The 26,963-nt window shown below is 31.1% G+C and overlaps 1 long non-coding RNA gene across 1 annotated transcript; it reads right to left on the bottom strand.

The window, feature by feature from the left end:
* Positions 1 to 933: 933 nt before the first annotated feature.
* On the bottom strand, positions 934 to 4,812 carry LOC128667288 (uncharacterized). Its single transcript, XR_008403305.1, has 3 exons — positions 4,785 to 4,812; positions 3,800 to 3,904; positions 934 to 1,365 (listed from the first exon to the last, which is right to left on the bottom strand). It is a non-coding gene; the product is annotated as an uncharacterized LOC128667288 (long non-coding RNA).
* Between the last annotated feature and the right edge of the window lie 22,151 nt (positions 4,813 to 26,963).

A 26,963-nucleotide genomic window follows, 5' to 3' on the forward strand; every position in this document is an offset into this window, starting at 1 on the left:
TAAAACCTCATAATATTGTAGTAACTAGTAACTTATAAATAAATCACTTATGCTTCAATGATAACACACTTAAATTAGAAATAACAACAGCACAATTAACAGCAGTGAAAGAAAAGGTAAGGAGGATATAATTTATTGACATACAAGATGTATGTTGTTATGCTATCAGTATATGACTGAGTGACTCTAGTCGCGTTTCTATATAAAAACAAGAGAAGAAGTCATTTATTTTCTAGGTTTTCAAATATTTTAAAAGATCAATTTCACATTCGTTACACTATATGTATTCACCTTAAAAAAAAAAAAAATCGGTCTGTCAGTTGACCCTGCGGGCCATCCCCTAAACTTTCCGCTGTTTTCGAGCTCCTTGAGCTCGAAAAACCTTTTGTATTTCTTTGTTTTTTAAAAATAACGTTTTTTACCATTTATTCTACAAAGATATTTCTCGGTTGAGGTGATAATCGACGCATTTTATTAAGTTCTACAGCTGATCAGATTTTGAAATTGATTTATTTAGTCGTTTTTCGCCACTTATTCCTAAGAGATTGAGCATTAATATGACATACTTTTAATAAACTATCAACATTGCTTTTGGAAATAATCTCATTTTTTTTGCATTTATATCAGTATAAATATAGTTAGTATTAGTTTTAGTATTAGTATTAATATTAATATCAGTATTAACATAAGTGTTAATAGTTGGTTCACCAATAAATGACGGTGACGAGAGTATTGATGGCAATAGTTTTGCTGGTGGCTTGTCTCCGCATATCTAACATTTACAGAAGCATAAGAAATCCAGATATTTTTAGCAGAAATATGAGGGTACGCCTTACGAAGATCAAGCCGAAGCTTATACAACGACGAAGGATAACTTCGATGTACACAGACTGGAGCATTTGGATTTTGTGTTTTTGGTAACAATGCACCTACTTAAACAGCATTTTTTTTATTTCACTCATACATAGATAGATACATACACTTGGAGATCATCTTAAAATTAGTCAGAATAGCTTTCCAGTACTTCAAAACGTCAAGATTTGTTAGAAATTCGATTTTCGAAAATCGGACCGAAACTCATAACTTCCCGAATTTTTGAAAATTTGCAATTTTCTTAGCGGGAAGTTAAAAAAAATAGAAGTTATAAATTTGGAAAGAAAAATCTTATAATGGGTGTGTTTGGCCGAATCAACTTGTTACGTCTGGTATATTTTTATTGAATCATATATAATCATTTTTTCCATAAAATAGAGCTAAGTAAGCCGCTTGTTGACCAGCATCCTCATCAGTTAAGCATTTACCTTGGAACCAATAGTCGGAACATTCATGACCCGCGCAACAGTCATAACCTTGCAAGGGGTGACACTAGAAATAAAAATGAATTAATTTCATTAATTTTTTTATGATACTGGCATCGAAGTTTGAGTGTCTACAGCCAGTCGAAAAAGCTAATTTTAAGCCGATGCTGTAAACAATTGCTAACGAATTAGTAATTCACAAATACCTTCCTACAGCGGGAAGAGACACGCGTGTTTCTTCCCTTGGGAAGAAACACAATGTTTCTGCCCGGTGTTCGTTATTTTTAAATTTTATTTAACTTTATATTTAAATTTATTTAAATTTTAATCCTCTTTTAAAAAGTTGATGACCGGATGTCGTATCGTTTTACGTCACTTCTGTGACTATTTTATTCGGTTGTCGATTAGTCGACTAAGATAATGGCAGGATTTTTGAAAGAATGAAGGCGAGCGAAGCGAGTATGTTATGTCTTGTTTGATAAACTGTAAGTCCGAAGAATGTAAGATAAATTTTTATAACTTTTTCAATATCATAAAAACTAATAATCGTTAACTAACAAATATTTAATTAATACATTAGGAATAAAAAATATTCAACTATGTTGTAAAAAGAACCACAGTGGTTATTTAATGCAAGTTTTTATTACGACACGGAAAAAAATTTCCTGCAACAGGAGGCAGGCATGGTGCAGCAACAGGAAAAAATCCTGTTGTGGCAACAGGATTTCCTTGTAGCTGCAACAGGGAAAAATCCTGTTGTAGCAACAGGACTACTACTGTTGTTGCGATTTGATAGAAAGATATAGTTACACAGTAAAAAATTTTGCGTCATTGCGTCAAAAAACTTAGTGTTAAATAGTTTTATATTTACATTTAACATTTATTCTGTTAAATCAACACAAAAAAGTGTTAAATATTTGACACAAAAATTTTTAACACTAAGTTTTTTGACGCACTGACGCAAAATTTGTTATTGTGTAACTATTTTTTACTATCAAGTCACAACAACAGTATTAATTCTGTTGCTACAACAGGATTTTTTTCTGTTGCTGCAACAGGAAATTTTTTTCCGTGTACTCACCGTAGTAAATGGTACTACAGATTGTGTACCACAGTATACTAGTAATTATTACTAAACTTGTAGTTATCCTATATATTACTAGTCAGTGTAGTCGATGGAACTCCATTTGTAATAAATTGAACTACACACTTTTTTACGTGTATCTAAATTTAACTTTAAATTACTAATACATAAACAGAATCAGCCCGAGAACAAGCCAGGGGAGAGATGTTTTCTGATTTTGACATGAAATTTTGACTAAATTAAATAAAATTAAGAAATGAATTTGAGTGACCACTTACATGAGTACGAGTTTCAAAAGATAATTACATTTTTTTTCATAAATTTTTTAAAAAAAGATTATTTTCCAACGTGGACGTCGAATTTACGTCTTAACTGAGAATGACCCATATACAAAAATTGAAAATTTTTTTTCTTACTGATTTTTATATATACGTTATTTAAATGATATACTTGATATTTTAATGAATAAATAAAATAAATCAGTTCGATCAATGTTTCTATAGTATTTATCTATTTTATTTTATTTTAATTGTTTTCTAGTGTATAGCCGCAATTACGGCCTTGTACACTTTTTGTCTTTATATCGCAACTGCTTATTTATTTTTTTCCTGCTTTTCAATGTGCGGCTATGGCCCGACTTGTGCTTATACTATACTGCATCATTACGGTAATACCCTGCAACCTCCCTTGTGCAATGGAGGTGCAGCGGCTAGGAAAACCACAGAGAAAACCTAGCCAGTACAATTTCGGTTTGGGTCCCATTTTACCGATCACTGAATCTTCATCCCGCTCCTTACGATCAGAGACTTTCGTTCGAACCAGACGTGTCGTTAAACGGTCACCCAGCCAAGTAGTGATTCTGCTCGATGTTACTTAACTTCGGTGATCGCCTGAGCCACACGCGTGCCGAACGACTGCCTCAGCCGCTTTCTAAGTATGTATCTATTTTTTTCACTTAAATATTATCGGACTTTTGATGTATGTTATACATAGGTTCATCAAAAGCATTAAGAGATAATAGCAATAAGATCCAAGGTGTGAGTAGATATTGTTTTTAGAATGGTCTAAAGTATAATATATTTATACATGCATTCATTAGAATGTAGTAAAACTTCTTCAGATATATGTGCTTGAATCTATGTAAATTTCTTTAAAGATCGACATTTACGCAAATCCGTTTGGATACACTTATATATTCGTGGATATAGTGAGATCTGTTTGAATCTCTTTTGATATTTTAAGATCTGTTTGGATATACTTAGATATAGTCATATCTCTTTGGATATTGTCAGATCTATTTGGATCCGCTTGGATCGCACCAAAGTTTGGATCCAAGCATATCTGACTGTTTGGATCCAATCATGTATGCGTGGATCCAAACATTTTTTTTTCGGGTTATCAATCAAAGTTTACTTACCCAATCACCTGCACATCCTTCAACTTCACTAGTATAGATGGCAATGGCTAAGAAAATTGATAATAATAATAATAAAATTATTTTTGACATCTTTGTTCCTTGACTCTGAAAAAAAACACCATTATTCAAATTTTTTATTTTGGTTATTCTATTAACTTAACATGTAAAATTTCAAGTAGATTTTCTTCGATATCCTGGCAGACCAAATTTACGATTAATTTGCCGTATTTTACGATGCTCTCTTAAAATGAACCAGTGAAATTTCACTGGTTCTCCACTGAAATCCACTGGTTGAACCAGTGGACTAAGATGCTCGCTTAGCTCACTCGTTGAATCAATGAATTCCACTTAATTTTATTAATTATAAATGTTTATTTAAAAACAAAGTGAACTAAAATAGTTTTAATAACAAATACTTATGATTATAAATTATTTAATTAACATATAATTTTAAAATGTTATTCTAGATTGAGGTTAGCTCTTTAGCTATTTCAGTAACCTCAAAGTTATTTATTTTCATACTCTGTAACAATTTTGTCATATAATTATTATTGTTATATAAAACACTTAGTTGATATATTACACAAAGATAATAAATAAATATCAATAACTTATTGACACAATAAAACACTTAAATACACTCATGTACAGGATGCTGCTGTACCCGCGCGCTTACATATTTTTAGTTCACTGATTGAATCAGTGGAATATTACTGATTCATTTTAAGAGAGTGGATTTACCGTAATTTCGGTGTGTTAGGGTAAACAAATTTTATTATAAAATGAGCAAGATACATTTTCATTGTGTATTTTTTATGGTATTTAGTGTTTGATACGATGAAAGTGTATTCATACAACTTTTAAGAAAATAAAATTTACGAAAAAAAAGTCTTGAGTAATTCTTAGATGAACTAAAAATATTTCAAGTTTTTGAGATTTATACCCTAATTGTTAATTCAATTAGAGTTTAATATAAATGTCTTACGTATTGCAGGACGATCAAAGTATTAACCAATTGAACAGAAGTTTGAGAATAAATTATCTGCTGATAAAATGCGATATTTATACTTATCATGAAAATAGTAATAATAGCGAATGATCTTTGATCGTTTGGTTGTTTGACCTGTATAAATTCTAAAAGATGTAACCAACATGATAAATTTTTCATCATTATTCAGTATTATTGCTTAGATTTTTATTTATTTATCGTCAATACTTGACTGATAGCCTAAGACATTTTTAAATATAAATTAAATAACTTTTAATTCTCACATTGTGAACCATAAAACAAGAAAATTATTTATTCTAACATGTGTGAAGATTTTCACTTTAGCCAAATGCACAGAAAAAACAATTAACTCGATTTAAGAAAATTATAGTCTTCCGAATTTTGTTTTCTAATTCAATAAAAATGAAACACTTGATTCACAAACTTTCTTTTGGTTAAAGATAGTAAATTCTATTGCTCAAAAATAAGTTTATTTTTGACGCGAAATTGAAATTTTCTTGCCTCTCTTAATCCGAATCAGTGAATATTTACTGATTATCAATGAATATTCACTGATGTAAATAGTCCCAAGTATATCATGGCAAATCAGAAAAATGTTTCTGATTCAATTAGTAAAAATCGCTTCACTATTCTAATCAATAAAGTTGTTACTGAATAAAATATCCCGTCCGGCAGAAAGATGACATACAGAGCTCTTAAAGATAACATTTTTCTGATCTGAAATCCGAAATAGTCATTCCGAAGATAACAAAAAGATATCAGAAAAGCCTCTTACGCGCCATCTGAGGATATCTTTAAGAGCTGATCGGTTAGAAAGATAACATTTTTTAGAGATCTTAAAGAAATCAGTTTACGGAGATCATAATGTCAATACTTTTGGGTTTTTCATATCCATGATATATCCCAATTACAAATGGCTAAGAAATTTAGGGATGAATTTGCGCAAGAATGGGATAAAGTTGACTCGTCGAACTTTTAGCAATTGGCAGCCCATCAATATTAACCCTCAGTCCATCGCGCGATCTCGCCACCCTTCGTTCATCGCGCCGCGGCGTTCCGCCGCAATGTATTTAATATTGCGGTGTTGCCAAGTATCATAATTATGATTTTTTAAAATTCAAATCACACAAGCTTATACGAGTAGACAATTTTAATTATTTTTAGAATTTTTTTTATTAAAATAAAAATTTTGTATTAAATAAAAATATAAATGAAAGAGATGAATTAAATGAGCTGGAAATGAGCCACTGGTGGTAACTGGCAACACTGCGCAGAAAATCCGAACAAATTCAACGTTCGAGTTTACTCGCGTCAGCGGCACATCGCCGCGTTTCTTAGGTTTTCCTACCGAAAAAATTATTTTTTAAATATTTAAAATATCGGAAAAATGATAATCATTGTTAATTTGTAACAGGGTAAATTTAATAAACATGAATAATTAAATTAATTTGAATTTGAATTTCGTTCCCGCCAATGACCGGCCGATGACCTCGTAAGTTACGAGTAATATTGCGACTAGTCACCGGGCGTCGCATGAATCACTAAGGCCCGTCCGTTCGTCATTTCCTTAGTCTAAGGTAGTGGGAATAAGTTTCCGGAATAGTGAACGGGAGTGAAATGATATAATGGACTGCGGAACCAGAAAGAAGCAGAGAGAGAGTTGTCGAGACGACAAGTACACCAGGTAGAAAATCCACAGGTAAATAGTGAAGTCCGTTCACGCTTCACGTGGAACGAGGCGATTTATTAATTTATATTTTTCTATTCTGTAAATTATTAGGCCTTTAGGCCGATAATTACAATAAGTAATTATTTAATACAATACTAATACGTACTGTTCATTGACAGGTTATAAATTGAAAAATTGATTTGGAGAGAGAGAGAGAAGGCGGTAAACTCGAGAGGCCCCCAGACATCACCAGCAGAACCAAGACAGCAGCAACAGAAAATTACTCAGCGCGTCTGGATTTCGCAAGGTAAAATTTATAATTGATTAAGGCCTCTAATTTGATTATAAGAGGGCCGAATCAATTATAAATTAATTACTTAACATCTTTCTACAGGTTACGTAAATTAGATCGGTATCTCAAGGCCCGTCGGCCAGTTTGAATACGCCCTCGAAATTTCCGTAAAATCTTTGCCGGGTACTCGTTGTTCTGTCGTAACTCTAAATTTATTCTATTCGAGGCCTCTCGGCTGAAATAAAATAAATTTTTCCGCGTAAATTATTTGATAATTAAATTCAATTAAATTCAATAACTTAATAAAAGTATTCAGGCCTGTCGGCCGCTCTAGACAATAATTGTCCGCGTGTAAGATCGTAAATTAAGGCCTTGCGACGCCAACTCACCGGCCGAATGTTCTAGTCAATTTTAACCGTAATTCTAATCGAAAAATTAGTCATAAAACATTTATAAAATAATGTTAAAATAATTCTAATTAAAATTATAAAATCAAAAGTAAGACGCTAGAAAATAACGATAAAATTGTCTCGAGTAAAGTTAAGGATGGATTATTTTGTCAGTAAATTAAGTTGAGTGTTAAATTACATAATGAAAATAATTATTAGTAAATTGAGAAAATAAAATATATAAATTTTGGAATTAGATATTAATGGGAAAGTTATCAGTGGAAAATTAATTAATTAATAATTAAAATAAAACCAAAATTAATTAATTAATAAATATAATTGAATTAAATAAGACAGTGAAAATTAATAAATGAATTAAATAAATCAGGGAAAATAAATAAGAATTAAATAGTTGTGAAATTTTTATACTGGAAATTTTATTGGTAAAATTTTTATGTCGAGTTTAGAAATTGAGTAAAAGAAAATGAAGTCATGAATTAAATAAAGTAAAGTAGAGTCAATAATTTTAAGTAAAGAAAAACTGTGTCTGTGATTTAGGTCCGGTGGACATGATAAGGTTATTTTAAATAATTATACATCCAGGGGATGTTTTTAAATTGAAGTTAAGGCTTACCGTCCAGGGGACGAGATAATTTAAGTGGGTGTGTGGGTGTGTGGGTGTAGTAACCGTCCAGGGGACGAGGAAAATTTAGTTTGTCATAAGTAACCGTCCAGGGGACGAGGAATTTAGTTTGCCATAAGTAACCGTCCAGGGGACGAGGAATTTAGTTTGCCATAAGTAACCGTCCAGGGGACGAGGAATTTAGTTTGCCATAAGAAATTAGTTTGTCATAAGAAATTAGTTTGTCATAAGAATCCTAGTTTGTCATAAGTAAAATTAGTTTGCCATAAGAAATAAATATTGTCACAGGGTAAGAAAATAAAACAAGGTGCTTAAAGTAAATAAAATAAACAAAATGACGTCTTGATGAGTTCTGAATGAGTTCCTATTTATGATTTGGACGTCTCATCAACATCTTAAAGAAGTCTTCAAGAAGTTCTCAAGACGTCGAATGCCACCTAGCAAGCTCAGTAAGACATCTTTAAAAAGAGTTCTCAAAGAGTTCTTTTTTCTGACTTCGTAAATAAGATTTCATTATGAATTTACCATGAAGTCTTTAAGGAGCTCCTAATTTTGGCATCATAATGAAGTTAAAAAAAGAATACATTTAGACGTCATAAAACTGACGTCTTATTTATAGAGTCTTCAAGAACTTTTAATTAAGAGTTTTTAAAAATGACATCTTTAAGAAGTCATCATAAGACTTCTTAATGACTCCTTCAAAAAGGCGTCGTAAAGCAGTCATTCCGACTTGAATGCTGTCTGGGTTAAATCATTGTTGAAACTTCAAAATTTTTTTGCTGTCATCCTGCTTTTGGTCTTGTTAATGTATTTCTAAGAAATTTGTCTTTCGAATCTATTGAACCAAGCTGGGAATATTGTAGAAATGTAATGAATAAAAAAAGTTTAAATGCGAAAAATAGTGTAAGATCGGAAGATCGAGCATTTGTGTCAAATTGTGTAACAGCATCGATCAATAGTTCAATTTCCACTTAAGGTTGTCGTACTTATAAAGGTATTGTGTACACTAGCAAATCTTATACAAAATAAAAAAAAAACTAATAACTCTTTTGTGCTATTGCATAATAATCGCAAAGCAGAGATGAGTAATTTTTTCATTGAAGAAAAAAGACCATACATGAATGCCAATATCCTTTATGTAATACAAGTGCAAAATCTAGACCATCTCTGGGAAATACGAAACGACGATAATGATGTTAAGAAGTTGCCGATAACCAGGATAAAAGAAAACTGATCGAGCTCCTTGAGCACGGAAAAATTGTTGTGAAAACATTTTTGAGCTCTTCGAGCTGGAAAATACTCACGTATGCCATTGTTGTCGGAAAAAACTGTTTTTTTAGCATTTTTTTCTCCCACGATATCTTACGAATGAATTAACCGAGTGAGATGGTTGTGGCGGCAATCAACGCGTTTTGTTAGATCCTTGTGCTGATTATATTTTAGAATTGATCGATTGAGCCATTGCTGATAAATTTAAAAAAAACTAAAAAAAAAATATTTTTTGTTTTACTTCAATATCGTAAAGCCTATTTGATCGATCGATTTGAAATTTTCAGAAAAGCTGACGGCCAACAAACTCTTTCGATTGTCACCTCAAATATTGTAATCAGCCACTTCATTAAAAAGATATTAAGAGTTTACATCTATATACACACACACACACACACACACACACACACACACACACACACACACACGCGCGCGCGCGCATACACACACACACGCGACACAGACACACACACACACACACACACACACACACACACACACACACACACACACACACACACACGACACACACACACACACACACACACACACACACACACACACACACACACACACACACACACACATACATACATACATACATACATACATACATACAGACACTTGGATATCCTTCTGAAAATAGTAAGAATGACTTTCTACGACCTCAAAACGTTAACATCTGATGAAAACTCGATTTTCGAAAATCGGAGTGAAAACAATAACTTCCCGAAATTTTTGAAAATTAATAATTTTCTTAGCGGGAAGTTAATAAAAAAAGTGGTCTGTACTTTTGACCGGACCTACCTATCTTAATGTATTTCGACGCGCTAAATCTGAAGTTATTTTTGCCCGTAGACCTTCAAAATTTCAAGTCAATTGAAGAAAACCATAAAAGTAAGTCATTACTGCACATGCGCGTTAACCAACCAAGTAGTGGGAGAAAGCCCATCGACATACTATGTAAAGAACAGTCTATAATTTAATCTTCAAAGGAATGGGCTTTCTCCCACTACTTAGTTGGCTAACGCGCATGTGCAGTAATGACTTACCTATAAAACGATGGTGGGAGAAAAGCCCATTCTTTTGCAGACTTAACTATACAGTATAACTATGCGGCCATATTTATCATTTCTTCGTGAAACTTGTTAGCGTTTACATCACAGTGTTTACGAATAAGCTCAAATATTTGTTGATATTGTGTAGATATTTCGGTTAAAGGTTTCAGTTACTATGGTTGACTCAGCGTATTCATTTGTTTCAGTGCTTATCAATGATGAAGACATTGATATATCGAAACCACCACCAACTCCAGGGAAATCAATTGAACGGGATTTTCCTGATATTTACAAAAAATACGACCAGCCGACGAAGCCAATTGAATTGGAATCGACAGAGGTAAAACATTCTATACAGCATGTTAATCAAAAATATAATTTTAGTGTTTTAGATAAAAGAGGAAAAAAACAAGTCACGATCCGACAATTTCCAAACCAGAATAGGAGTCGATGGATTGAGGAATTATATTCTACCAGTGGCTCCATTAATAGTGTGAGGAAGAATAGAAATGTGAAACGGGTTCAAAAACGAAAAGGGTGCTCGTTACAAGAAGATGCTATTCCATACCAGAGTAAGAAGCACAAAAGTTCTTAATTGATAACAACAAAAAATTACGTGATCGATATTTATTAGTTGTAGTTTATAAAGTTTCGTATGTAATATCACCTTTTTTGCATGTTCTTCAAGTAATTGAATTTTATATTCATTAATTAACTTTTTTCAGTTTATCGCATGTTAGTTTTAAGAAATAATGACAACCGGCCGGCTTGGCCACTAAAAATATTTTATTTTTTGAGATATATTTTATATTAATATGTTGCTAGAACACTGGGTTCTGAATATTTTTAAACACGCCAGTAGAAACTACTTCTGACTGCCAGTCCTAAGCCTGGGAAAAGTGTGAAGGGAAATATATTAAATCAAGTACACGTTCAAACACATATATATGTGTAAAGGGTCATAGCGCGAGTCTACTGTGTTTCTATATCGTAGACATAGTAGTATTTATCCTTTCATTTTCGAAAACTTTTTTAAAATAAAATTTTTTTTTAAAATTCTTTTTTTAGTCTTTGAAGTTTTTTTGGCCCGTTAGCCCTAAATTTTTTGTTACTTCCGGGACTTTCTTGCAATTTACTTAGATTTTAAATGGCTTATAAACTTCAAATTTGGATACAGCGGACCAAAATACATAAAAATCATACTTAGTCTATAGTTCCATAATTTCTTTTCTTACCAAAACTGCTAATTTTTGGCAATTTTATGGTTTTTTTCAATTTACTTGAAATTTTGAGTGTGTACGGGCAAAAATAACTTCAGATTCGGATTCAGCGCGTCGAAATACGTTAAGATAGGTAGGTCCGGTCAAAAGTACAGACCACTTTTATATTTTGCAGGCCGGTTTTTATTTTATTCTAATGAAATGAAAACATTATTTCAGGATTAAAATGTATTCAACAGAAACTACATTTTTTAATACTGGTTAAATCCTTTTATATTCTAAAGAGATAATGAAATGAAACCATTATTTCAGGACTAAAAAGTATTTAACAGAAGCAAAAATTTTAAGCACTGATTTAAATCCTTTCATGTCCTAAAAGGATTGAAAAAAAAAACATTATTCTAGTATTAAAAAGTATTCAGTAGAATCAGAAATTTTAAATGCTACTTTAATTCTGTTATATCCTACTACTCCTTTCGATATCATTATAGTATGAAAAAGTATTTAATATGATTAATCGTGAAATTCGAAACAGGATCTACAGTATTCAGCCGGATTTGAAAGCATTAACATTTGAATCCTTTTTAATCCTATCAAATACTTTTTTTTAATCAGGGGCACAGGTTTATGATTTTACAAATTATAATTGCATACTACTACTCTAATATATCCACTCTGCGCTCGGCTGATTAGCCAAGCTCAATCGTACTACAAATATAATTTGTTATAATTTTTTTTCTGTAATTACTTAGTACAGAAATTCTCCAATCGTATAATATTTATCGTTTATTGATAAATTTTATTATGGAAATATAAATTCAAATAGTAAGAAATAAGTACTAGTTGAATGTGATATTTGTTTGTAAGACCCGAGTGTATACATTAAAAATATATGTAATAATGTATGCTATGATTGGTATGATATTTTTTTAGCCTCGCCAAACATCGAGGCATCTTCCATAATTATTACCACAATGATTATGTTTATATTTTATTATTAATTTGAGTTGTTAAAGCGGTATTCATAGCTTCTAAACCCATAGTGCTCTGATAAAATACCAAATACACTCAATATATACTATCTTTTCAGTGAAATAAATTTTCGGAAATCACAATAAAACATTTTGTTAGAAGAAAAAAAAATATTTATTGTAAATTCAGAGAGATATATTTAAAAAAATGTAAATAAATCTGAGGTTTGAACACCGTTAAGTAAAATTTAATCTTTTTTCGCTTTTGAAATTCTCTTTATTTATATCTTTTATAATAACATTACAAAAGTGTTGTCTATTCATGTGCTAGTCATTAGGTTTCCATTTTCTATTGAAAATTTTACACATTTAGTTTGTTATGTCTTATTTATACTTATTTATGATAGCGTATTTATATTATTTATTAGTTATCTTTTGAGTAAAATTTTAAAAAATCTCATTAGTTTTTTAGGGTTTACCTTAAATTAAACTATATACTATACTTATAAGCTAAAGAATATATACAATATTTACAAAATTTACAAAGAGTATATCCATTATTTTTAATTTATCTTACAGTTAATATCTTAGTTTTATGTATTTAGTTATTTAGGAGTAGGCTATGAGGAGGTTTGTACTTTATTTTAAATGGTGCGGTGTCTTGAGTTAGAGTACCTACATCATTTAATATTTTATGCTGTTTGACTCTTATTTCATAAAATTTCTTTGTTCTTTCAAAAATATCATCGTATAAATCAGTAACATTAAGTTTTTCTCTAATTTTTTTGTTAGTTATATTTAATTCTCCATTATATATAAGTCTTAGCGTTTTATTTTGTACTCCCTGATTAAAAACTCCGATTGAATCTGATTGAAACTCAGTCAGAATTCTATCAGTTTCAATCGGAAACGAATTTTCAATCAGAAATGTTCGGGAGCGTTTCAGGCCTCCGATTGAATTTCAATCAGATTCAATCAGAAAAAAATATTTTTTATTTTCGATTATTTTCCGATTGAATCTGATTAAATCCGATTGAAATATCTCAATCAGTTTTAATCAAATTCAATCGGAAAATAATAATTTTAATTTTCGACTATTTTCCGATTGAATCTGATTAAATCCGATTGAAATATCTCAATCAGATTCAATCGAAAAATAATAATTTTTTTAAAATTATTTTCCGATCGAAACCGATTAAAACTGATTCAGAAAAATTCAATCAGTTTCAATCAGATTCAATCGGAAAATAATAATTTTTCTAAAATTATTTTTCGATTGAAACCGATTAGAACTGATTGAAAAAAATTCAATCAGATTCAATCGGAAAATAATAATTTATTTCTCGATTTTATCCCGATTGATCAATTTTTTATTTCTCCGTGTAGAATGTTCTAATTGATTTTAAACTATCTTCCTGATGAGCTAGATAAATAGCTAAAGTCCTTCGTAAAAATGAAACGAGGCACTGGCTAGCGTCGCTAGAATCAATGCTAACGGTAGATGACAAACGAGGCGGCCCTCGTTTATTTTTAATAGGGGTGTGCGTATTATCTATGAGATACGAGTAGTTTAACATTAGACAGTATGAAAATTGTAAGCTTAATATAGTATAAATCTTTTTTGCTGTAGGATGTTCTACTGATTGTATCTTATAAACAGTGCACTCTAGCAAATCACCCTGTTTAGAAAATCTCATAGATGCTTATACATTCCCATAGAGATTTTATGAGAATGAATGAGTTCTATGAGAAGTGCTATATGGTTAAGTATAGGACCTTATACATACAGCTATAAGAATCTCTCGGATTTTTTTAGCAGGGAAGTATAATAAACAATTCCGTAGAGGACGAAATTTTCTAAAAAATGGGTGCTATGCATCTTTTTCGTACGATGAGCCGTTTTTTTTTTCACTATTAACAAAATTATATGAAACAAGTGAAAAATAGATTTTCGGAGCAGATAGAATCGACATAGATCGAGTTGGAGCAATTTGTTTTATAGACTTTCAAATTCAACAAATTCTCTGCAAATTAAAACTGGTTTCGAAGAGATAGCTTAAAATCTGGCTAAGTTATAGCAATTTAAAAAAAAATGTTATTCAATTAACATACTTTTTAAATGGAAAAATGTGATACTCGAGAGAAAGTACTTTGAATTAAATTTAAGAGCTGAAATTTTCAGGGAATTTTTTTTTCAATATAAACAACAAAATTTTCTTGTGTCGGCTAGCAAAAAAAAAAATTTCGTTTCAAACGAAGCGGATTCAATTAGAAAATAATAATTCATCTATCGATTATTTTCCGATTGAATCCGATTAAATCCGACAGAAAATTTTCAATCAGTTTCAATCGGATTCAATCGGAAAATAATAATTCAGATAGTATTGATAATTATTAAAATTTGGGCAGATATGAATTTCATTTATCACTAATTCAGCAGTTTTTAAAATATCCGAGTATAGAATTTTATCTGTCTTTCCAATTTAATCAATTTTATAAAAAGTTAAAACAAGCATTTTTCAGGATTCTATGAAAACTTCTTTTAAAAAACTGTATTGATTGAGTTTAAAACTATTACGAAAATAAAAGGAAACATCAATAAAAAATTATATTATATATTAAGTTGGTTAAAAAAAAAAATTTTTTTTTTTTTTTTGGTACCCAAAAATTGAAAGTCTACCTAAAAATAAAAATTTCGGTACCAATCCAAGCTCTTAATAATAATACTACGGTTTGCGTCAATCAATTTTTCTATTTTCTATTTAAATAACACGGGAAAAAAACTTTTTATTTTTTAGAATTTTCTAACTTACAAGCCAATCAACGAATTATTATGCACGACAGATATTTTTGTAGGATATTGAATGCTCTACAACAAAAGTCTCATCATTTTTTGATAAATCTAACTGTTCAAAAGTTATTTGAGCTTAAAGTCAAGTTTATAGAAAATTTTGAGATCTTCTTACTTTTCCGGCGAAACTATCAGTTTTATCAGAAAATCTTATAAAAACTTTTTTGTAGGTAATTTCATTTCTCAAAAATTATTATAAATAAAGTTTTTCAAAATTTCGTTTTTTTTTTTCTAGTTATTTTCATTTCAATGTCAAGCTCTTAAAAAAATAGTTTTCTGATTGATTTTTTATAAATTCTAAAATATATTTTATGTATTTTAACTTATATTTTTTAAATAAATTTTTTTCATGGGGGTGTTTAACGCGAGGATTTTCGTATGCTCCAACTAATAGAAAAAAGAGTTGCTTGAACCAAGAGAAAAATTTCTTAGGAGAAAAGATATATGTAGAGGAGAGGAAATTCACCAGTCCTAGGCAATAGCAGTGGGAGTAGTTCGATGCTCGCCACTAGATAGGGCCTACCACTTGTGAAGTGTCCCTGGTAAGAAACGTAGTTCAGACGTATTATATTCCAGACTTGAAAGCAATTCTGACACGAGCACTCCTCTGTTCTTTGATAGAGTGACAAGTGCCATTTTTGGTGGTAATATAGTATATCCTATATTACTTCATGACATAAAATCCAATTGTTAATATAGATTCAACGTAGATTTTAATATATTTGATTTTTTAATTTTTTATCATTTAATAATATATAAAATTATTTTTTTCCGGGAATCGGTAATTTTTGATTAATTTACAATCGAAACCTTCCGGAAATCTGATTAAATCCGATTGAAACTGATTGAAAATCAAACAGAAATTTCCGATTGACTTTTAATCAGTTTCAATCAGATTCAATCGGAAACTTCCGAATGATTCCGATTAAAACTGATTAAAAGTCCATCGGAAATTTTTGATTAACTTTCAATCGGAATCATTCGGAAGTTTCCGATTGAATCCGATTGAAACTGATTAAAAGTCAATCGAAAATTTCTCATTAACTTTCAATCAGAATCATTCGGAAGTTTCCGATTGAAACTGATTGAAAGTCAATCAGAAATTTCCAATTAAATCTGATAGGACGTTTTCAATCAGTTTCAATCGGAGTTTTTAATCAGGGCTCTTTGGATTTTAGTTATATTATTTTTGGTAGTATTGCTCCATATGGGGCTGGCATACATTAAAATAGATTTAATCATAGCTTTATATAATAATACTTTGTTTTTAACAGATAGTTTGCTTTTAGTTCTAATGAGCGGGTATAAAAGATTTTTAATTTGGTATGCTTTATTGCACACCTTGATTATATGCTCATTATGTTTTAAATGAGTATCGAGGACCATGCCTAGATATTTAGCTTGTTTTTTAGGTTTAATAGTTTTATTGTCGATTTTGATTTCTAGGTTTTGTTCCCCTTTTTTACTTTTTCTTAATCTTTTAGTAAAGATGATTAGTTCGGTTTTCAGTTGATTAATCTTGACTTTACATTTTTTGAAGAAGTTAAGAAAATTATTTATGTACTGTGCGTCTGAGGTTGAGTGATTAACTTTGACTTTAGAGGTTGTGTTCATTAGATACTGTAGTATGACTTTGGTGATGTAGAGAGGTATTCCTATCAGGTTTAGTTTATGTATTAAGCCCCGGTGCCAGACGGTATCGAACGCCTTTTCTATATCTAATAGTACCATGGCTGTTGAATGTTTTATATTGAAGTTATTGCATATATAATTGGTAATTCTTGCAAGTTGTTGTACTGTACATTTCCGTTCCTGGAAGCCAAACTGTTCTTCTATGATGATATTGTTGTTTTTTTCAAATGTTTTGATTCTATTTAATATTATCATTTCAAATAATTTGCTCATCGTTGGTAATAAGCTGATGGGTCGATAGTTCTGTGGGAACAGTTTGTCTTTTCCAGGTTTTGGAAATGCTAGTACTTGTGCTTCTTTCCATTTAGCAGGGAAATACGAGGTTTTAAAACAGTTATTAAAAATATATGTTAGCTGGACCACTGCTTTTTTAGGTAAGTTTTTTAGGATAATGTTCTGAATGCCATCTGGTCCGGGTGCCTTGGTAGATTTAGTATTTTTAATTGCTAATAGTATTTCAGCTGGAGAAGTTAGTTTTAAAGTGGTTTCATCTATGTGTTTATTTTTTATCTTAAAGTAAGCTTTTTTGATTGTCTTTTCAAAGTCTTCGTCACCGTCTGTATCGGTTAGAAAATGTACTCTCTCAAATGTATGGGCGAGGGCATCGGCTTTTTCCTCGTCGGAGAAAGCCAGTCCGTTTGGTCCGTGTAATGTGGGTATGTCCGAGTCATTTCTTTTCGCAAATCGTTTCGCTGTTATCCAAATTAAGTTGTCTTTGATTTTTAGGTTTTCTAGTTTTTTTGTCCCACGTTTCGTTCAGGTGGCGGCTAATCTCACGATTGACTAGATTACTGAGTCTATTTTTCTCAACTTCGTATATGGACAGTCGAGTTCTTTGGTATTTATGTCTTACACTGTTTCTGGTTTGGATTAGTTGTTTTATATTATCTGGTAGTTGTGTCTCGCAGGATTTCATTTTGATTTTTGGTATGGCTTTTTCTTTTGCTTCGTTGATGATATCCGTTAGATTTTTAACACATTCGTCTATATCTGTCTTGGTGTTTATATTTTGATTGATTGTAAGCTTGTCGTTGATTATGTTTCTGAATTTTTTCCAGTTTGCCTTTATATAGTTTAGTATGTGCCGTATGTCATGTTGTATTTTGTCGTGGTTTTCTAGTTCAAGAAGTATAGGGAGATGGTCGGAGTTTAGATCGTTTATCGTTTCTACAGTTAAGGGAGTGCTGATGTTTTTAGCTATGGCAAAGTCTACAACACTGGGGAGTCCGTCGTTTGTGGGGTGTAGTGTAAAATTGTCCGGTGCTAATATAGCGTAACTATGGATGTTAACTATTTTGTGAATTATCTGTCCGTTTTTGTTTGCTCTTTTACAGTTCCACGTTGAGTGTTTGGCGTTAAAATCTCCCATAACCAGCATTTTATTGGAGCTGCTTAGGATTTTTTCAAGTTCGGTAGGGTCAATAATGTTCGTTTTGTTGTCTTTAGTAGGTCTCACGTATATAGAATATACTGCAATTTGGTTACTTAATATGATACCTATTACTTCAATTGTTTGAAAGTCAAGATTAATGTTCGTTTCTTTATGTTTAATATCATTTTTAATTAAAATTAACAGGCCACCTCCCGGGTTAACGCCTGTCCTGTCTTTCCTATACGTTTTATACCCGCTCATAGCAAATTTTTTATCTTTTGGAAGTTTTGATTCATTGACTAGCATGATATCAATGTCTTTTTCAAATATAAAATTTTTTAAATCAGCCCACTTGTGCTGAAGCCCATTGGCATTCCAATGGGCTATTTTTAAATTATTAATAAAATTTGATCAAACGATTCTGGTGAAAAATATAGTAATCTCTCTCAATGGTCCGCGTAAAAGGGTTGGCTTTGTGTTCAGCGGTGGTGGCGCCACTATCTACTGACGTCAGTTTGTAGAAACTATTCTTACGTTTTTTTAAAGTATTACTCACTCTAATATTCGTCAAGATGACTGAGACATCTGTATCTCCAGCTCCAGTTGAAGAGAAGGCTCCGGCCAAGGTCGATTCGCCTAAAAAAGCTGCTGCCAAAAAACCAGAACTCAAATAGCGTTATTTGCGGACGACACCGCTCTCTTCCTCGCTTCATGGTGTATAAGACTAGCAGTAGATTTAATACAAAAACATCTAGATGAAATAATTATATTTTTCAGTTAATGGAAAATCAAAATTAATGCTAGTAAAACAGAACTAATTATATTTAGTAAAAAAGTAAATAGCACTGACAAAAAGAAAATGAAAAATGCAGACTTACATATTAAAGTAAACAACGAAATAATTAGACCAAAAAATCACGTTAGATATCTAGGAGCGATTCTGGACAAAACATTAACATTTAAGGAACTCTTCGAGCTCGAAAATGCTATCACATGCAATTGTTTTTTTATGGTCTTTTCAAGCTCTAACAAGTTACCTGTTATGCTGAAGTTTGAAAATTTAAGAATCGAAAATCATCAATGAAGCGGTTTTTAAAATTTAGTTCCTGATTTTGTTCAGTAAAATAAGTGTATTGAGGCAGAAATCAATGTCGGGGATCAAACTCAAGATTTAAGTAAGTTTTGACTCATCTAAGAAACAATAAAATATGAAATATCCGATAAAAATATTAGAAACTACGTTTTATCGCTTTTTTTGTTGATAATATGATTTGAACTAAAAACCAAATTCAATGACATTATATCATCAAAGGAAACCATAAAAAAGATGAGTTGGTATGATATCAGGCACATTTTAGTACGTTATATTATGATTTATCCGGAAAAAATAACATAAAATGTTATTTTTTTAACATTTCAACACCGATATCTTTCGAAGTAATCAATCGATTTCGATAGTTGACGTAACAATGGGCGCGTTTTATTGAATTCTAGAGCTGATTGAAATTTGAAATCGATTGCGTCAGTCGTTTCGAAAATATTTAGAAAAAACCGTTTTTCACCATTTCTTTCTCCCGCGATAACTCTCGAACGAAATATCCGATTTTGATGTTTGAGGTGGCAATCTACGCGTTTTATCAAATTCTAGAGCTGATTAGATTTTGAAGTCGATCGTATAAGTCGTTTTCGAGAAATCAATAAAAAACTAAAAAAAAAAAAATTTTTTTTTCGTAATTGGCCAATATCTTCGAGTCTACTTGGTCAAATAATCTGAAATTTTCAGAAAAGTTGATGGCCAAAAACTCTTTCGATTGCCGCCTTAACCATCCAAATGGGTTTATTAGTTGAAAAGTTATAAAGAGTTTAGATACACACACACACACACACACACACACACACACACACACACACACACACACACACACACATACACACACACACACACACACACACACACACACACACACACACACACACACACACACACACACATACAGACACTCGGACATCATTCTGAAAATAGTCACAATAGCTTCCTGGGACCTCAAAACGTCGACATCTGATGAAAACTCGATTTTCGAAAATCGGGGTGAAAACAATAACTTCCCGAAATTTTTGAAAATCGTCGATTTTCTTAGCGGGAAGTTAAAAACGGTTTTTATCATTTCTTTCTTACACGATATTTCTTAGAAAAATGATCTGATTTTTATGTTTGAAGTAGCAATTGACCCGTTTTGATAAAATCCAAAGCTGATCAGATTTTGAAATTATTTAGTTCAGTTGTTTCAGAGATATTTGCAAGAAATTGTTTTTCATCATTTCTTATTTTCACGATAGTTCTTAGACGAATGAACCAATTTCGATGGTTGAGGTGGAAATCGATGCTTTTTAATTGATTCTAAAGTTGATCAGATTTTAAAATTGTTTAGTTCAGTTGTTTCACAGATATTCGCAAAAAACTGGTATTTATCGTTTGTTTTTCCCGCGATAGTTCTTAGATAAATTATCCGATTTTGATGGTTGAGGTGGCAATCGACGCGTTCTAATAAATTCTAAAGCTGATTAGATTTTGACGTTGATTAGTTTAGTTGTTTCAAAGATATTTGCAAAAAATTGTTTTTTATTTTTTCTTGCTCCCGCGATAACTCTCGAACGAATTATCCGATTTTGATGTTTAAGGTGGCAACCGACGCGTTTTAATAAATTCTAAAGCTGATTAGATTTTTGGATTGTTTGGTTGAGTTGTTTCAAAGATATTCGCAAAAAACTGTTTTTTACCATTTCTTTCTCCAACGATAACTCTCGAACGAATTATTCGATTTAGATGTTTGAGGAGGCAATCGACGCCTTTTATTGATTTCTAGAGCTGATTAGATTTTGAAGTCGATCGTATGAGTCATTTTCGAGAAATCAATAAAAAACTAAAAAAAAAAAATTTTTTTTTTTTCGTAATTGGCCAATATCTTCGAGTCTACTTGGTCAAATGATCTGAAATTTTCAGAAAAGTTGATGGCCAAAAAACTCTTTCGATTGCCGCCTTAACCACCCAAATTGGTTTATTAGTTGAAAAGTTATAAAGAGTTTACATACACACACACACACACACACACACACACACACACACACACACACACACACACACACACACACACACACACACACACACACACACACACACACACACACACATACAGACACTCGGACATCATTCTAAAAATAGTCACAATAGCTTCCTAGGACCTCAAAACGTCGACATCTGATGAAAACTCGATTTTTGAAAATCGGGGTGAAAACAATAACTTCCGGAAATTTTTGAAAATCATCGATTTTCTCAGCGGGAAGTTAAAAAATATAAAACAAATAAACAATTGATAAAGTCCCTAATCGGATAGGAACAATTAATAATTTATGTTAACATTTATGTATTACTAATTTCATAAATAAAGAGATTTTCAAAACGTCAAACATAGATATCTCATTTAGTTCAAAGCACGAGCATAGTACCGCCGGGCTCATACTTACGTCTGAATGTTTTTGGTGTCTGGGAAATGTTTGGCCCTTATGATTGGTCTGGCTAAAAAAATATATGTTTAAAATAGTCCTTTAAATAACATACATAAGAACCAGACGTTAGAACATAAATAAAGTTACGATATTTTTTTAGGAGCTTTAAAGCGTCCAGTGGAAGTTATGGCCGACGGTAAGTAAAAATCGGAGTGAAAACAATAACTTCCCGAAATTTTTGAAAATTAATAATTTTCTTAGCGGGAAGTTAATAAAAAAAGTGGTCTGTACTTTTGACCGGACCTACCTATCTTAATGTATTTCGACGTCTTATTTATGGAGTCTTCAAGAACTTTTAATTAAGAGTTTTTAAAAATGACATCTTTAAGAAGTCATCATAAGACTTCTTGATGACTCCTTCAAAAAGGCGTCGTAAAGCAGTCATTCCAACTTGAATGCTGTCTGGGTTAAATCGTTGTTGAAACTTCAAAATTTTTTTGCTGTCATCCTGCTTTTGGTCTTGTTAATGTATTTCTAAGAAATTTGTCTTTCGAATCTAATGAACCAAGCTGGGAATATTGTAGAAATGTAATGAATAAAAAAAGTTTAAATGCGAAAAATAGTGTAAGATCGGAAGATCGAGCATTTATGTCAAATTGTGTAACAGCATCGATCAATAGTTCAATATCCACTTGCGGTTGTCGTACTTATAAAGGTATTGTGTACACTAGCAAATCTTATACAAAATAAAAAAAAAACTAATAACTCTTTACTCTCTCGCAAAGCAGAGATGAGTAATTTTTTCATTGAAGAAAAAAGACCATACATGAATGCCAATATCCTTCATGTAATACAAGGGCAGAATCTAGACCATCTCTGGGAAATACGAAACGACGATAATGATGTTAAGAAGTTGCCGATAACCAGGATAAAAGAAAACTGATCGAGCTCCTTGAGCACGAAAACATTGTTGTGAATACATTTTTGAGCTCTTCGAGCTGGAAAATACTCACGTATGCCATTGTTGTCGGAAAAAACTGTTTTTTTAGCATTTCTTTCTCCCACGATATCTTACAAATGAATTAACCGATTGAGCCATTGCTGATAAGTTTGAAAAAAACTAAAAAAAAAATATTTTTTGTTTCACTTCCATATCTTAGAGTCTATTTGATCGATCGATTTGAAATTTTTAGAAAAGCTGACGGCCAACAAACTCTTTCGATTGTCACCTCAAATATTGTAATCAGCCACTTCATTAAAAAGATATTAAGAGTTTACATCTATACACACACACACACACACACACACACACACACACACACACACCCACACACACACACACACACACACACACACACACACACACGCACACACACACACACACACACACACACACACACACACACACACACACACACACACACACACACACACACACACACACACACACACACACACACACACACACACACACACACACACATACATACAGACACTCGGATATCCTTCTGAAAATAGTAAGAATGGCTTTCTACGACCTCAAAACGCTAACATCTGATGAAAACTCGATTTTCGAAAATCGGAGTGAAAACAACAACTTCCCGAAATTTTTGAAAATTAATAATTTTCTTAGCGGGAAGTTAATAAAAAAAGTGGTCTGTACTTTTGACCGGACCTACCTATCTTAATGTATTTCGACGCGCTAAATCTGAAGTTATTTTTGCCCGTACACCCTCAAAATTTCAAGTAAATTGAAGAAAATCATAAAAGTAAGTCATTACTGCACATGCGCGTTAACCAACCAAGTAGTGGGAGAAAGCCCATCGACATACTATGTGAAGAACAGTCTATAATTTAATCTTCAAAGGAATGGGCTTTCTCCCACTACTTAGTTGGCTAACGCGCATGTGCAGTAATGACTTACCTATAAAACAATGGTGGGAGAAAAGCCAATTCTTTTGCAGACTTAACTATACAGTATAACTATGCGGCCATATTTATCATTTCTTCGTGAAACTTGTTAGCGTTTACATCACAGTGTTTACTAATAAGCTCAAATATTTGTTGATATTGTGTAGATATTTCGGTTAAAGGTTTCAGTTACTATGGTTGACTCAGCGTATTCATTTGTTTCAGTGCTTATCAATGATGAAGACATTGATATATCGAAACCACCACCAACTCCAGGGAAATCAATTGAACGGGATTTTCCTGATATCTACAAAAAATTCGACCAGCCGACGAAGCCAATTGAATTGAAATCGACAGAGGTAAAACATTCTATACAGCATGTTAATCAAAAATATAATTTTAGTGTTTTAGATAAAAGAGGAAAAAAACAAGTCACGATCCGACAATTTCCAAACCAGAATAGGAGTCGATGGATTGAGGAATTATATTCTACCAGTGGCTCCATTAATAGTGTGAGGAAGAATAGAAATGTGAAACGGGTTCAAAAACGAAAAGGGTGCTCGTTACAAGAAGATGCTATTCCATACGAGAGTAAGAAGCACAAAAGTTCTTAATTGATAACAACAAAAATTTACGTGATCGATATTTATTAGTTGTAGTTTATAAAGTTTCTTATGTAATATCACCTTTTTCTGCATGTTCTTCAAGTAATTGAATTTTATATTCATTAATTAACTTTTTTCAGTTTATCGCATGTTAGTTTTAAGAAATAATGACAACCGGCCGGCTTGGCCACTAAAAATATTTTATTTTTTGAGATATATTTTATATTAATATGTTGCTAGAACACTGGGTTCTGAATATTTTTAAACACGCCAGTAGAAACTACTTCTGACTGCCAGTCCTAAGCCTGGGAAAAGTGTGAAGGGAAATATATTAAATCAAGTACACGTTCAAACACACATATATGTGTAAAGGGTCATAGCGCGAGTCTACTGTGTTTCTATATCGTAGACATAGTGGTATTTATCCTCTCATTTTCGAAAACTTTTCTAAAATAAAATTTTTTTTTTAATTCTTTTTTTAGTCGAAAGATAATTAATTGTCCGTCTTAAAATTATAAAAGTTTGCCCATTTTATATAGTTCTGAGCACTAATTTTAGTAATCAAATTTAGCTAGCATATACTATAGCACCCCCGATTTAGAAATATATATAAGCCAAATAAACTCAAGATTTAGATTCAACAGATTGAACTGCATAAACTTCATAATCGATCTATTACTCTAGCTCTATAAAATTTATTTTATCACAATAACTTCAATTTTTTGTTATCTTTGTCAGATTTTGATAGTTTTTCAGTCTTGTAATTCTTTATTAAATAAAAATTTTAACAAGTTGTAAATTAATATAAATTTGAAGTTTATTTGGCCCGTCAGCCCTAAATTTTTCGCTATTTTCAGGGACTTTCTTGCAATTTACTTAGATTTTAAATGGCTTATAAACTTCAAATTTGGATACAGCGGACCAAAATACATAAAAATCATACTTAGTCTATAGTTCCATAATTTCTTTTCTTACCAAAACTGCTAATTTTTGGCAATTTTTATGGTTTTTTTCAATTTACGTGAAATTTTGAGGGTGTACGGGCAAAAATAACTTCAGATTCGGATTCAGCGCGTCGAAATACATTAAGATAGGTAGGTCCGGTCAAAAGTATAGACCACTTTTATATTTTGCAGGCCGGTTTTTATTTTATTCTAATGAAATGAAAACATTATTTCAGGATTAAAGAACTTTCATGATATAATGTAATTTTAATAGTTATTATACTAAAAATTATGTTTATCATTAGAAAATTGTAATTATTAGTAAAATAATGATAATGATAATAATAATAATAAATTTTATTAAAAACCGTAAGATGGACGGTGGAGTAAAGGACTTTCATGATATAATGTAATTTTAATAGTTATTATACTAAAAATTATGTTTATCATTAAAAAATTGTAGTTATCAGTAAAATAATAATAATAATTAATAATAATAATAAATTTTATTAAAAACCGTAAGATGGACGGTGGAGTAAAGGACTTTCATGATATAATGTAATTTTAACAGTTATTATACTAAAAATTATGTTTATCATTAGAAAATTGTAGTTATCAGTAAAATAATAATAATGATAATAATAATTAATAATAATAATAAATTTTATTAAAAACCGTAAGATGGACGGTGGAGTAAAGGACTTTCATGATATAATGTAATTTTAATAGTTATTATACTAAAAATTATGTTTATCATTAGAAAATTGTAGTTATCAGTAAAATAATAATAATAATAATAATAATAATAATTAATAATAATAATAAATTTCCATTCAGGCTCTTGGACATTTCATACTATAAAGAATAGTGTCATGATTCAGTCTAATACTAAGTATTTCTATTCATTTAATATTATGGTCAATGCCAATTTTTTATGCTTAATTCTATTACTAATAATTATCAAAAGACCACCACCTGAGTATCTGCTTGGTCTGTCTTTTTTTTAACGAGGAGTATAACCAATTAATTTAAAGTTACATTTATTAGATATCGTTTTTTGTTAATTAGCATAATGTCAATGTTGTGTCTTACTATAAAATCTTCCAATTCATTTGCTTTGTATTTTACTCCATTGGCATTCTGATAGGATATTTTTATATTTTGCTTAGTCGAATAATTGTCCATTATAATTGTTCTATTTCCCGTACTACAAATCAATGGAGTGAGGGTATTTGTAAATAAATTGAAGTTGAATTTCACTTAATAATTACTATTATATTTTAATTGATAAAAAACGCACTTATTTAAATTATATAATTATAAATTGTTAAACTTGAACTTATTGATAACTCGTTAATAAACTTAACTAATTGATACACTCGTTTTTGATAAATTGATGTAGATGGATAGATATAGATTGTTGGATATTGATAGAGATCAACGGATAGTCGAAGACCGGCGACTTCCAGTTCTCAGTTAGAAGTGTCTCGATTTTTCACTTAAGGTTTTTGACTGAAATTCTCAGTGTACTTAAGAAAAATGGGAAAGGGCAGAAAAGGTGTGGTTGATTTTGTTTAAGTAAAAATTATTGGTCATGTATTATTATGGGAGTAGGAAGGAGGATCTTGAAAACTGTACGAAAATATTCGTAGAATAGAAAAAGTAACATATGTTCTCAAAATGTTACTTGAAATTAAGAAAGTTTGAAGTAGAAATATCTAAATTGTTTTATTGAGGATTAAAAAAAAGAAGACGCATTTTATGT

The sequence above is a fragment of the Microplitis demolitor genome, chromosome 2 (assembly GCF_026212275.2).
Source record: "Microplitis demolitor isolate Queensland-Clemson2020A chromosome 2, iyMicDemo2.1a, whole genome shotgun sequence".
NCBI classification, from domain to species: Eukaryota; Metazoa; Arthropoda; class Insecta; order Hymenoptera; family Braconidae; genus Microplitis; species Microplitis demolitor.